Source organism: Schistocerca cancellata, chromosome 6 (genome assembly GCF_023864275.1).
Source record: "Schistocerca cancellata isolate TAMUIC-IGC-003103 chromosome 6, iqSchCanc2.1, whole genome shotgun sequence".
Lineage (NCBI taxonomy): Eukaryota > Metazoa > Arthropoda > Insecta > Orthoptera > Acrididae > Schistocerca > Schistocerca cancellata.
Window position 1 is genome coordinate 287,670,117 of NC_064631.1, and position 15,617 is coordinate 287,685,733.

General features: G+C 40.6%; 1 protein-coding gene across 5 annotated transcripts in view; it reads right to left on the reverse strand.

Moving 5' to 3' along the window:
• The window catches only part of LOC126190877 (E3 ubiquitin-protein ligase Topors), a 106,993-nt gene that overhangs the window by 65,878 nt on the left and 25,498 nt on the right, over positions 1-15,617 (reverse strand). The gene's annotated exons all lie outside the window — the stretch shown is intronic.

Below are 15,617 nucleotides of genomic sequence, written 5' to 3' on the forward strand. Positions count from 1 at the left end.
TATCTGAACACTCTTCTAGTGGACCACCCTGTTGCTGAACACATTGTCAAACATCAGATGACTTTCCTCATCTCAATTACTGCTTCACAGTCTGTGCCATATCAGGGTGTATACATGGACAAGGAAAAAAAATCCCCGGATTTCCCGGTTGAAAATACACTTTCTCCCGGGTGAAAATACTCTTTTTCCGTGTTAAATGACAGTACACTTTTCCTCGACACTGTAAAACTTATCATTCCTTAGAATGTTTATGGTTTTCTACACAGACGTAGAATTTGCCGGCACTTCAGAAAAAAAACACGTTTTGGAAAGATCTTTGATGTCCAACAACATGTACGCTGCATTTCTTCATTTTACGGAGGTATAAATTCGAATTCCACCAAACACTGCATTTTACTTTCCGAAGCAATGAAATCGAGATTGTGACGTGCTTTTGTAAGCCAGTCATAGCTCATGTCACGTGATCTCGGCAGCTTATGACAGCACAGGACACGTAGTGTAGTCAACCAATAGCAAGATCACACTTAAGTAGTGCGAACACGCAAAAAAGAAAAGTTAATGGTTTAAATTAACACACATAGTTTTGCTAGAAGAAAAACAAAGCTTTCACAAATAATATTAATCTCAAAGATTAATAAGCTACAAGAGAAGCTAAGCTTCCACATATGCTGATTATTTTGCACATGTTACACTTTAAGATACATCACACAAATCTGCCAGTAAAATTTTTAATAACGATGTAAATGTCTGATCTTCTAGATGGTCATCCTCAAAGAATTTATTTTTAAATGAGAGTCAAACGCTCTGTGATTTAAGAAATTCATCGTACATTCTCGCACATAGTTCATCTTGCGTAAAAGGAAATTTACTTTGAAAGTAATACTTTCCAAACCAATATTCACAATATTTTCCCGTGACCTGTTAGAAATTGGTTCATTTCAGGTGTTGCCAGAGAGCGCCAGATAACAGGTGTCACTGCGCCTGTGCAGCTATGATGACGCAGGAAGCCCGCATGTTCGTACGTGTAAAATATTAAAAGATCTTGCATTATGTCATAAAGGAAACAAGACATCAAAGGATACTTCAGGAGCATCGGAATTTCGTGAACCATACTGAAACGCATAATTCGGCTTAAAGTGCACAATCGTATGTCCAGATTCGGATGTAAATTTTCTTGAGTACCAGTACTCTGTTATCTCATGTTTGGTTCATTATTATGGCATAATGCCATATGTGCTAGAAGATGGAAAACATGCACTTGAAATGCAGCGAACAGTTGAAACTAGCCAACAGTGTGAGATTAAACACTTCGTTTCAAATAAATTGACTGCCTCAGCGCAAAATATTAATAAAAGCCAAATCTCTTTAGCAAACCAACAAAAATAACTTCATTGTTCTGCAAGGTGATTAATGCTTGACTGTCAGAAAAGTGGAAATAAAACCTGAAACTAACAACATATTTTAGCCTCCCGTAATTATGCAAATGTATTTTAATTCATTTGGTAGCTCCCGGCCACAGAAACCCGTTTTGTTTTCATTTAATGTGAGAGCTATAAACAAAGAGGAAACAGCAAAATCACTAAAAGTAAACACGGGTCACATGGAGACTACCCACCTCCCCACTACAACAGACTGTTCTGTGCATCAGCCCTGAATCTACGATATTTCCAAACCGGAGCAATTTAGATAGTGGCGCCCAGCCACACATCTGTAGCCAGAAGAGGGAGAAGGTACTATCCAGGCAACTCAACTGCGCAAGCGCAAGAGCCCGCCTGCAATTGCTCAAATGAATCAAATGTAAATAGCTGTCATGTCACATTCATCGGAGGCAATTTGTTGTTAGGAAGCACTGCATATTCTTCCTAAAGCCTTCGACATACTTTGTTTGGCAGACGCTTGTTTCAGCACTGTGCTTTGTTGTTGTATATGGCGCATTTCCTTTGCGACTTAAATGTTGTTTTCGTTTTTTTTCTCTCGTTCATGTTTTTTTGCTGCAGCATTATTCTGCAGAGGCAGGATACAGTAATATTCTTCGTTAGAGTATTGGTTCTTACCAGTCAAAATCACAAAAATGTAACTGGTAACTAAAAAAAGGAAAAGTTCCCGGAATTCTAAAAAATTCCCGGGTTTTTCCCGGTTTTCTCCCGGACGAAAAAATTCCCGGGTTTTTCCCGGATCTCCCGGGTCGTATACACCCTGCATATAGATCCTTCCCACCAACACCAGCTTTTCTGAATTGCACAGGTGGGAACTTTCCCTGCAATACATCCTACATTCCCATAACCCTCCGGGCCTCAACTTTCATTAGTCGCTGTCCTTACCCATCCAGTCCCCTCCCCATTCCCATTCCAGCACTACACAGCTGTCATTTCATTGCCACACCCAATCTTTTAATTTCTTTCCTTTCCGCTACTTACCCCTCCCCCTTCCACACCTTCTCTCCTGCCCTCTGTCTAAACTGCAGCACTTCACTGTCCGCCACCCCCACCATACTATCCCTCCTCCTACCCGCCCCAGCCTCCTCCTTACCCCCACCCAGTCACCCCTCCCATCATGCAATGGCGTTGCTACTTGCACTGTGGTTTCAGTTGTCTGAGACTGCAGACATGTGTGCAACTTGCGTTTGTGTGTGTGTGTGTGTGTGTGTGTGTGTGTGTGTGTGTGTGTGTGTGTGCGCGCGTGTGTGTGTGTGAGTATTGTTGACAAAGGCCTTAATGGCCGAAGCTATAATTGTGTGAATCTTTTTGCTGTGCCTATCGTGACTCAGCATCTCCGCTATATGGTGAGTAGCAACTTTCCTTCTCTAATTTTGTTACATTCCATCCTAGATTTTCAATTGTTTGATTTTTGTAGAGTAGAAATATTTTAATTCTGTACACTGTAGGTGTAGCTGTCATATATCGATTATTTTTTTAATAATTTTTACTTGGAATTGGGAATAAAGTAATACGTAGTTTTATGTTTATCCCATTTCTCAAAAGCAATAATAACTTTTTAGGTGACACAAGTTAATAGTTTTTATTCTTTGTTGTGCCTTTATTAAATGGTTCATTATCACTTATGATAATTTTTTTTTATGCACGAGATGCTGAACCAATCCTTAGCTAAAGCGGCTTTTGTAAGCGGAACCCCGTTATCTTCGGTAGAGCACCCACCATGGATAGATTTTTTCCAAAAATTGAAATGTGCATGTAAGTTACCGTCAAGATTCCCGATGTCCACAACTTATCTTGAGCCTCAGTATACATACATGAACAAAGAAATAACAAAAATAATTCAGGAAACAAAAAATTTACATCTTCAATGCAATGGCTGGAGTAATAACAGGAACAATTCTACAATTTATTTCGTGGTTTCAAAGCCAGAACCTTTTATGTAGATTTCAAAATGACAAAAACCGAGAGACATAATGCCGAATACCTGGCAGAGATAATTAAATCTGTCATCGAGAAGTATGGTCCTGATAAATTTTTGATGGTTATTGCTGACAATGCTCCGAAAATGAAGGCAGCCTTAACACTGTTGAAAGAAAAGTATCACCTTCCCCATTTACTGTGTGCTGACATCTTAGGATTCCAGACCGTTCAAAGGTTCTTTGCAGAGGTGATAACTATAGTAAAGACAATCAAAAACAGTCACCTACTGAAAGCTTCGTTCGATGAAATTTCTTCCGAGAAAAGGATTGAAGATTGAATATATCTGAAGTTGCCTGGGCAGACCAGATGGAGCAGCCACCTTTTTTGTTTGGAGAGCTTGCAATCGAACAAAGTGGTTTTCAAAACATCAGCCATCAATGAAATGGCTGATTTAGACCCATCTATTAAAAGGAAACTACTAGACGACGCTGTGTTTCAGGTTAGAATAGAAAAAATGATAAATCTGCTGAAACCAATTGTTGATCTTATCACACCCACTGAATCAAATGACCCACAAATACATAAGAGTGGTCAGGAAATTAAATAAACTAGAGAAAAGTATGGAGGAAAACTTACCAACATCACCCATGCAAAACTCCAAAGACAAGACAGTCATGGAGAAGATAATCGAGAGAAAAAAATTTTATCACTGGACCAATCCATCTCGCAGCATTTAGGCTGGATCCTAAAATGCAGGGACGTTTGCTCGACCCTACAGAACTACTAGGCGCCATAGGTTTTGTTCGTGATTGTGCTCAGCATATGGGTTTGGAAGTATTAAATGTAAGAGAAATTTTATGTAACTACAGAGACAAGGAAGGCTTATTCTCAAGAAAGTTTCTTTGGGATGGGATGGATGATAAGGATAAAATTATCAGGCTTCTGGCATGGTGGAGGGGGTTGGGAGGTACTTGTGACTTGGCAGATGTAGCCATAAGAACACTGGGGCCACAAGTATCTTCGGCTGCCACAGAGTGTACATTTAGTACATTTTCTTGGTTGCATTTCAAGAAAAGAAACCATCTTTCTTCTGAGTACAGGAAGAAGACGAATAAATCCTCAAGATTGAAGAAGATGACAAGATCGAATCAAGTAACTACAACAATGACGATGATTTTTTTTTTTTATTTGGAAATGCAGAAGAAGAAAAGGATCCAGATGATATAATGGACATTGAGAGTGACAGTGACTTAAAAAAGACTGAATATGAAATGTAAAGAGGCTGTACTAAACCTTTTGCCTTTTAATAGTTTTAATTTGATTTTTATAACATTTTGCATTCTAATTATTTTTTTAATGTTTTTACTAAATTATAATATTTTTTTGAACACATAAAAGTGTTTGTATTTTTTTTAATCACACAATTACCACAATGACCTATTAATTTGAGCGATTTCATTTTTAAAATCATAAATGCCCCAAATTTTACATAATTATAATTTTAACTTAAACTATATTTCAGTTTTTGAGTTTGATTTAACCATACAATTACTGCTTTTACCTATTAATTAACAGCTTTTTGAGCTATCTTGCTAATTAATCATAAATTCCCAGGAATTTATGAATTTTGGGAATATTTCTTCCATTTTAAATTCCTGGGACTTTTACTACACTATATATAATTCATCTTGGGAATTGAGGATCTCAATGATATTGGCCTCAGGAATTCCAAGACTGTGTCAAAATCTCTACGGTAGTCCCCTAGACATACAAAAAGAAGCAAGCAGGAAACTTCAGTTGGGGGGGGGAGGAGAGAGAGAGAGAGAGAGAGAGAGAGAGAGAGAGAGAAATCAATAATACATTTTTTATTTAGTTACTGAAACACGAGTATAACTTGTATTATTTGTATGCCAGAAGTAATGTTCGACTGTAACACTTTTGCCGAATGATGGATACAATGTAGTTCAAATGACAAAAAATATTTTTTAAAGTCATATAATTACAATTCAATACGTTTCAGATTGTTTCGTTTTACTTGTACTATGAAACCTTGGTTCCTGCTGAATTTCATGATTCTAAGACCAGGGGAAGTACCCTATAGCTTTTGATGAGTGAGTTTGCAAGTATCAAAATATGTGACATAAATGACAGAATCTTTTGAATGCATTGACTTAGAAGCTTAAGACATTTACATCTTCTAAGGGACCACATACCTTAATACATGACATACATCTGAACATCATATGTTAACCTGTTCCTGAGAGAAAGGGTTTTTGACAGACAGCAGACAGATGGACAGATGTACAAAAAAGCTATCCTGTAACGGTTTGGTTTTTATACATTGAGACATGGTACCCTAAAAATAGGAGGAATAGGTTGCATTTATTGTAATAAATGAATAAAATTTATTGTTGTGCCATCGCCAGCATATATGAACACAGCAACTTAAAACGTCAAGACAATCATAAAAAGCTCATCTTACATAAAAACTGTAAAGAAGAGCATTTTCTTTCATTTGTAATAAGAAGAGGTTTATATACATGTGACTGTTTTGTGACAGCTAAAAATATTAACTGAGTTTGCTAAAATTTCTGAGAACTTGTTAATTTTCAGATGTGTAAAGCAACAATTCTTGAAGCAGAGAATTCAGAACATAAGTTGACAAAAAAAAAAAAAATAATTTTAATTTGTTGCTTTCTGTTGATAGAAACATTTCTAACATATCTTTCAAATCTGTCTGTTCACCACATTTAAACTACAAAACAGCACTATTTTCAATACATCAGTGAAAATGGATGAAAGAAACTCAATGGGAAAACAAAACTCAATCCTTAGTCATGCTATACAAACTGGTAAATAAGAAATAAGACTATAAGATAATTTACTTTAAATGGAGCTTTTCAATATTTAGCTGCTACTGGGTGAACTTTTTGCTTTTTAACATAAAGTAACGATGATGGATCAGCTGAAAGGGCTGTGACTGGCTATGACAGTCCCAGACACTTCTCTCTTCACTGTGCTTCAAACACTGAGCAGCAAATACTTCAATGAAATGAAATTACTTTTTAAGAAGCTTAAATATGAAACAAGTGAATACAAAAGTGAAGAATTAATTTTTATTTTGTAATGCAATGGAATTACAAGAGAAGACAAATTAGTTCAAATTCAGGTGTACTGCACAAATTCTCCTAACTACCAATCTTCTAAGCAACTGTGATGCTCTCCTTGACCAACTCACAGCTTTCATGAAGGGTGCAAAGAAACACTCACCTAAAAGGCCAGGACTGACGAGTCAAAGTTCTTACTGTCACAATGACGTGTCCCCCACCTATGTTCTACGTCAATGTGCAATAACCACTCTGACAGCAGGTGACAGCACTAGAAGCAGTGCAGTCATTGTTGTAATGCGGAAATGCTGCAATTTATCTGACATTCAAAAGGGCATAATCATTGCTCTTTGGGCCAAAGGTGGAAGCATTTCTGAAATGGGTAAGTTTATAAATTGTTTGTATGCCGTCATGGTTGAAGTACACCTTGTAGGGCAAAATGGTGCTATCAAAAACTGGCAACAGAGGAAAAGGCAGCAGCAGAGACATGTATGGCGAACAGACGTACAACTGCTGAGCAACTGATCACACAGTTGAATCAGGGCGCTACCAATAGTGTCTCCTTAACAATAGTTCAGGGAGCACTGCTGCATATGTACTTCCACACCCGGCAGTTGGTTCATGCACCCATGCTGACTGCTGTTAATTGGCAACAAAGGCTGGAATTTGCACACCAGTAATGCAACTGGATGTCCACTGAGTGGTGACAGGTGGCCTTGGAAGAGGAATCAAACTATATGCTGCACCTGACAGGTGGTCATTGGCAGTTATGGCATGAAATGTCTGAAAGCAAATATCTTGCAATAACTGTCGGAAGAGTTCCGGCTGGACAAGTGAGCGTTATCATCTCGGGAATATTTTTTTGTGATATTCCCAGAGGCTCTCATCTTCTGGAAGGCACAATGGATCAACGCAAGTATGCATTTATCCTTGGGGATCATGTCCACATCTACTTGCAGCTGGTTTTTCCTCGGCACAATGGCATCTACCAGCAGGACAATGCAATGTGTCAATCCATTCGTACTGTAAGTGTACGGTTTGAATTGCACCATGATGAGGTTACCCTACTCCCCTCGCCACTAAACTCCTTGGATTCAAACCCAACCCAGAATCTGTGGGACCATCTCGATTAGGCTGTTTTCACCACGGAACCTCAACGACAAAGATAGTACAGCTGGCCATGGCACTGGAGTCAGCATGTCTCTACATCCCTGTTAGTTACATCCAAGACCACACTGACTCTCTTCCTGCACACCTTGTAGTGGTTGGTTTGCCAAAAGGTGGTTATTCAGGTTTCTGACAGGTGGTCATATAAATGTGACTGGATGGTATATAGCACGACATAGTTGAACTTAGTACCCAAACAGAAAACAAGTGCAATACAATTATTCCCAGAAATTTATGTCTACATATATCCCTGAAAGAAGAAATATGATCATTTCATGGAAAAGAAACTTTTTTTTCCCAAACAGGGAGCGTTTTACTATAGAAAACATATAGAAGAGAATTTGAGCAGTGGACAGGCACTGTAGGCAGTCTCTAACAAGTCCAGCATTACTGAATATGGGACTGCAACAAAAGGTGAGGTCTTTGGAAAGGACTGACGATACTTCTGTGGTTGGTTAGCAGGTTCAGGGACTAAAAAGGAAGGTCATCAAATCTTCGGCCAAGAGATAGTTCATCTGGAGTTGGTGATTTCTGCCAGAAATTTGGCTGAATTATCTAAGTACATAGGACTGGAAAAATCAAGGCACTGAATGGATACTGATGCCGGAGCTGAGAAATATCTGAAGCAGAAGTTAAAGTACACAGATTGGACTGGTAAGGATCAGTGCAACTCCAACCACACTGACCCTGCTCTCAAAGGAGTTTAAAACATTATATCTGAGCATAAAAACAACTTTCAAGAGAAAACACAGAACCAATTCAACTGTCATAAGAATCATCTGCCAATACTGGAGGTAGAGTATTCGGAAGGCAACGCTTAGCATGGGGGGCCAAAAGGAGGGGCATTCCATCGGTATATGACCAGTCTGTAAGGCTCCACACCCGCAATATGGGAGTTGCTTGTTACACAAAATAAAACTATGGATTAGCCTGGTATGATGAATGCATTGGTGACATCGGATGGTGGAATCCTTCCAGGAGGAACGAAAGGGGATATCACTCCATCTTTAGGTGAATAGAGGTCATATTTGCAGCCGCAAATCATTATCTAGGATTGTCAAAGTGAATTGGGGGGAGGGGGGGTCAAGTAATCATTCCTCTAACCAAACATTTGGCCATTTCCTTCCCTGGGATATCCACATCACTTGGGACCCAGAAAAAGACAATTGAGCAACCAGTATGATTAAGGTCAGTGAGGGGGTCACAAATAGCAGAGGACACAGCATGACAAAAGTAACATCAGTCGAAGTCCCAAACACTGCTCACTGAGTCACTACATATTACAACATGGTACGGGAGGCCTGTTTATAAAGTGGAGGGCTCTGTTAACAGCTATCCCACCACAACAACTATAAAACTTTACACGCTCACAGCATGGTGTTCCTGATCTGCAATGGATGTAAAAGCATATCTCATCTTACGCATGGTTTTAGAGCTGTCAGTGTAACACTCCTGAAGAATGAAATGAATGTAACACATGCCAAAAGATCACGGGTGTGACAGACTTACGGACCACGAAATAGGTCTGTCCTAATTGAGGACTTGGGCACCAAACAAGGGTAGCAGGTAAGAGAGGGGGGGGGGGGGGGGCATGACAGAACATGGAGAGCACATCAATCCACAGAGGAGAGGCAGAGATCCTGCAGAGGGCTGCAACATGCACTCCAACTAGTAATGTCACCTGAGAGCTGGTATTAGGATGTCAGCAACCTTCGTATGCAAAAAAAAAGAGATGTATTGAATGATCATTGGACTGTTGAATTGCTTAGAGACCAATAGCTGGTATCGTTAGAACTGAAGAGGGACGATTCCTGCTTTGGCAAGAAGACTGTCTGCGGGACTAGTCCAGAAGGCACTGCCGAGCCATAAACCTGGGAACCACAGTCCAGTCAGGACGAGACGACTTTGAAAACTTAGAGAAGAGTAACATACTCTGCACCCCATGAGACTTGGGATAGGAAGTGGACAGTGTTAAGCTTCCACATGCAGCTAGTCTTTACTCGGTGAATATGAGGCAGCAAAGTCAGCTTTTTTCTTCCTTTCCTTCAAAAGGAGAATATGGGACTGTGCAACAAAGTCCATGCACTGGGTACCAACGTAGAGTTCTGTGTCAGAATGGACTGTGGTACTATGACTGAAACACATGACCAGCTTTGTCGCATTAGAGGTAGTCACTACAGGAAAGTGTCCAAGCAGAGGCCCTGCAGACAGCACATTGCAGCTGGCGTTCAGCTTAGGGTAGTGAGTGGGAATTACGCCAAATGCAAAAGTCGGCAACATACAGTGCAGGACGACCAGTGGTCTGACAGAGATCACCAACTCATTGGTGGCTATGAGGAAGAGTGTGATGCCCAGGTTAGAGCCGTGTATGACACCCTTCTCTTGGATTCACAGAGAACTGAGTGACAAGCCGATTCTCACCTGGAACAACTAGTGGTGGGATAAAAACTCACACACAAAAATCAGTTGGGGGCATCAAAAGCCCCAGTCATGAAAGGTAAATAAAATGTTGTGGCACCAAGCTGCATAATTTGCCCTGAGTTGTTGGTATTTAAAAAAAGCCTGTCATATTGCTGTTTCCCACCTGACCACATAGTCATCTGTGGATTGCCCCTCCTAGAAACACACTGACATGGGGGACAAAAGGCACCAAGATTCAAGAACACAGCATTATCGGCGGGCAATCATCTTTTCAAGTAGTTTGCAGGGTATGTTGGAGACACTAATCAGTTGGTAGCTAACGAAAGATGTAGGGTTTTTGCCTGGCTTAAGGATTGGGCAATGATACTATACCACCATTGCAAAAGGAAGATACCTTGGAGCCAAATATGGCCAAAGACCCTGAGTAGACACTACCTTTGAGCTACATTTCGGTGTTGTATCATCTGATTATAAATTCAGTCAGGGCCTGGGACCTTATCATGAGAAAAGGCACAGAGCTTAGGTAGTTCCCAGTCAGTGAAAGGTTCATTATCTGATTCGGCTTGGTGCGGGTGGGGTGGGAGGCTGGAGTGTGAAACATGGCGGAGATGTCTTTAATTTCTTGTTTCTGTAGTAGAAAGGTAAGATGCTGCTGTTACAAAGTGGGTCACACGGTGTTCAAGCAAGAATCAACACTACAGTACAAAGATCACCCTGAAGAATAAGACTTGGAATAGTTGTATATCAGTGGTGGCCTAGAATGGGATGCAAAGGCCAACGTTCCCAGGGATGAGACCAGTGCTCCTGACATTCCTTCTGTGTTCAATTATGTAGTGGGCCTTAGCATTAAGTCACTTAAAAGTGGAAAGGCTGGCCTGAGAAGGATGTTGCTCAAAATATTGCAGAGCTTAACAGCTACTGCAACATCTTTGATCCACCATGGCAACAGTTGGTGGAGAAGGGAAACTGCAGGAAGAGGAATAGCAATTCCAGTGATATGGGTGATTGCATCAGAAATGTCTTGCACAACTTGACTGATGCTGTCCGATGGGGGAGGGGGGGACGTAACAGCAGAGACATGCAACTGCCAACTGGCTCTTCGAGGCACTCAATATGGTAGTCAATCCATCTGGCAGTGGGAAGGAAGTGACATAATCTCAGGAGAATGGTCTCAGTCACACAGACCATCATGCACTGAGCAATGCAGCGAATCTAAGAGATGGTGGGAAGTGATCATTAGGTAAACTACTGAAAAGGTGCTGTAGACAGCACTGAACTAGACAGGGAAATCACCACAGAGAAGACACGGATTATGGTTGGTAAGAAGCTAATCAATCTAAAGGCCATTACCAAAAGAAGTGGTACTTCGTCAAAAGGGATGGTGAAAACTGAAATCCCCATGTAGAAGTAGAATGGGGGATAGGGGCAGTAAGAGTGGGAGGGGGAAATTTGTGGGATTAAGATGGTCAACTCAAGGTAAGTCAGTGGCATGCCTGGAGGTATGTTCATGCTGCAAATCATCGGTGAAGAAGCAATACCACGTAAATAGCAAAACATGAATTTTACAGGAGAATCGTCTAGGATACCTGATACATTTCACAAGGACACGAAATTAGCATTTTGGCACTACAATGATGTTCTGCATTGTAACAAAAAGTGAAACAAAGAAAATACTCTTTAGAAAGCTTAATTATTGCTGATATGAGGGATTTATGCATCAGGAATGTTACTTACGCAGTATTTGCTTGTCAGTTTTCTGTATGACTTATCACTTTTATGTTGTTTTTGGTGCTGAGAAAACAATAACATCATTTTGGAAAGACGTTATTGAAATACTTCATGGAAAAAACTTCAAACATACACATGGTTCACATACATCTGGTAATGACCGTAGATTTCTTCAAGAACAAACTGCTGAACAAAGAGCTACACCGCACTGCTACTGTTGAAACAGTAATGTCCAAGATGATGATCTTTCGCATGGGATGTTGTCAAAACAGCAATGATAATCCTTAGGGATAATGGCTTTCTTGATTTTCAGTCTTAATTTTTATTATTTTGGGAAGCAAACTTTTCCAGAAATCTTTCTCTGACATCTTGGTATTTTTTACCACACTTCATTAAGTGCACTTGAAGTAAGTAATACTGTTTGGATGGTAGTGTATCGCCATCCAGTCCATAACGGTTGGCTCATTCCTTGCAGCTCTTCCGGGCCTAATGTGGGTCATAAAGTTACAAACTTTTCTCTGCATAGTTGGTGAAAAAGGAGTAACCTACGTAATAGACTTTGTTAAGATAGAAGCTTTCTTCTCACATCTTCAGATATCAAGACATACCGGCTAGGAAGTGTAACTTCACGTCCTTTGACTTTTCGTTTGTTTTGGAGCACAAAAACAACTAGACCCATATGCACCCACATCAAGACTGCAGAACACCAAGACAATGACAGGAGTTAAAAATGATGTCAATCCCAATTGATGGAAGAGAAGGCAGCTAAAAACAGGGACGCGGAGAAAGGTCTACAAAATACAGCATAGAGAAACAAAGGTTAAAACTACAGATTAAATGTCCTTCACCCTATTCCTACGACGGATAAAATTAAAACATGGGCGACAGGCTATGCGCCGTTTGCTAAAATGGCCGATAACTCAGACAGCAAAAACAAATGAGAACAGAAGTGATTAAAAAATGGCATTTTGTCAGGAAATGGCGGATCATCAAAGGTTGAGGGCAATGAGCACAAAGTGGTGGGGGAGCAAATGGTGATGGCTACAAGGACAGTGCCTGATACGCAAACTAGTTAAAATGGTCTCCTCTTGGTGAAGAGGCCGAGAGGATGTCATCCAAGCCACTGGGAGAGGATTAATAACCAGGAACTTGTTCCCATGAAGGGAGGACCATGGTGATGCCAAAGTGACACTACCTGCTGACAGACAGCAACACAGAGATCATCGGAGGGACTGTAAGAACTAGCGGGCTGAGGTACGAGGACTGCAGCCTTGGCAGCAGCCTCAGTAGGCTCATTTCCTGTTGGACCCACATGACTAGAAGCCCACATAAACACCACAGTGGCTCCATCCAGAGTGAGCAAGTGACAGCTTTCCTGGACCTGCTGCATTAAGGGATGGATGATGTACAGCACAAAGAGGCTTTGAAGGGCACTGAGAAAGTAGGAGCAGATGACTCAATTGAAAAGCCTGTGTTGCTGGATGTACTGCGTGGCTTGATACAGGGTGAAGAGCTCTGCTGTAAATACTGAGCAGTGTTCTGGAAGCTGATACCAAAAAACATTGATATCAATGACATAGGCACACCCGACACCATGGTCAGTCCAAGAACCATCAGTGTACACAAAGGTACTATCGTGACATTTCGTGTGCAGATCTTGAAACTGAAGGTGATAGAGCAAGGCAGGAGTTGAGTCCTTAGGAAGCGAATGAAGGCCAAGGTTAACATGGGCCACCACATGAAGCCAAGGTGGTGAAGGGATCACGACCATTGGGAAAGTGGCAGAGAGTGTGAAGTTAAGCTGCCACAGCAAGAGCCGAAACGAACTCCAGGTGGTAACAGAGAAGAAGGACGCATCCCATACTTGCGATCAAAGGAATCATCAAAGAAGGAGGCATCAGATGGGTAGCCAAGCATGACAAATGGCATGCATATCTGCTGACGAGAAAGTCATGGCGGTAGGACAAAGGTAGTTCAGCAGCTTCTTCATACATTTCGAAAAAATTGACATAGTGGGAGAGATGGGTGTGGCTTTCGCGTAACTGGACATCATATCAGCAGAATGTAAGCATTTGTATTTTTTACTTGACTCAGTATACAATAGGCGATCAATAAGTTTATATTCCTCTATTTTCTTTTCTTTCTTGAATACCGGACGAACCAGTGGATGAGGAGGAGGATGTTCCATGCAACTGACACACACAGGTGATTGAACTCACAAGGACTATCTTGGTAGAGTGATCATCAACAGTAACTGCATTTTGGGTCCACCATGCAGTGGAAGGACATATGATCAAAGTGTAAACATTAGAAGCACTGCAGGGCTAATGACTCAACTTCTCCTAATTTGCCTTCAATATGTTCCACAAAAAATAAAGGCTTTGTCACAGTGAAAGTATCCCCATCAGTTCGAATATATACTAAGTATTGTGTTAATTGTTTTGCTCCTAGATAGCTGGCTTGTTCCTCTTCCCACGGGGTAACCATGACAAGAAAAGCAGTAGAGTTATAATTATTCACACTGAGATTTCTATACCTGTCTGATGAGATGGCCAGATAATAATAGTCAGTTCTGGTGTAATTTAATACATTATAGTTGAGAAACGTCTGGCCCGAAGTCACCTACTGACCGGGAGTCCTGGTGCTCCGCGAAGAAGGGCATCTATTTCTTGGTATACATAAGGAGGTAGCGGTTCAAGCATCAGCAGTGCAATCACTGTGTTGACAAGAGACTCAACCAAAAGGGTACATAACAACCCCACCATGTAGGATTGGCCACTGGGTTGGCTTTGAAGTGCAAATAAGAGCCTAAGCTGGTATTGTGCACGTATGACGTTTAACACTACAAGTAGTATGTGCTACTTAAGGCATGCTTTCCCAGTTGGTCCACACAACAGAAAAATTTGGAAAATGAAGGTCAAACTCAGAATGGGACCACAAATTCCTACAGCGTAAAGGTGGTGAATGAACAAATATTTCAAGAAAGAAAGACAGAATCGAGGGAATAGCCAGATCAACATCAAAGACTGCCAACATGAGAAAGAGTAAGAGCAAGAAGGATAACCAGAGATGAGAGACTGCACCACGGGAAAGGAAGCAGATGCTGCAACAGCTTGGAATCCCATGCTCACCACACAAGTACTCACAAAAATGTTGTGAGTCCGAGGAGGTGAAGCTAGCGGTGTCTGTTCTGTAGGATTGGCATATATCTTCATCCTATGGTGCAACCAGTGAAGTACCTCCCAGGGAGGGATCGTTGGGGTACAGGGTGGCATAACATTCATTCAATAGTTTCCATTGCAGAAATAGTTACATTATCTTTATGTTTAATCCTGTTTTCATAAGATTGCCAGAGTAGTGGTGCACGTACAAGTAGCTCCAGGATGAAGTTAGGCAACATTAAAATAGTAATAGGAAATGATACTTACTTGATGTCCAATGACAGTTTCATAATGATTTCTTATCCTAATTTAACTAAAGAATTGAAGTATAAATTAGATGTGCAAATGGTTTACCAGCTCTCTTTGTGGTTAGTCCTAGGTACAAATAAAGTGAGAATGTTTACATAGGTTTTGATTATGTCACATTATGACTTTGTCATACTTTTAGACTTAATTCAAGTTGAATTATATGAAAATGGTACTCCGCACAAATGCTATGCACCAATAGTTTCCAGTTTAATAATTTTAAAGTAGATAAAATAAAGAGAGACAAAATGTTACTATTTTAATTTTACAACGCTAAAGGGTGTTTAGAACTAAAATTAGTTATTTATTTATTTAATAGAGGTGTGATGACACCACTCACTCAAGGGCGGAGATTTGTGGTATAATGCGCT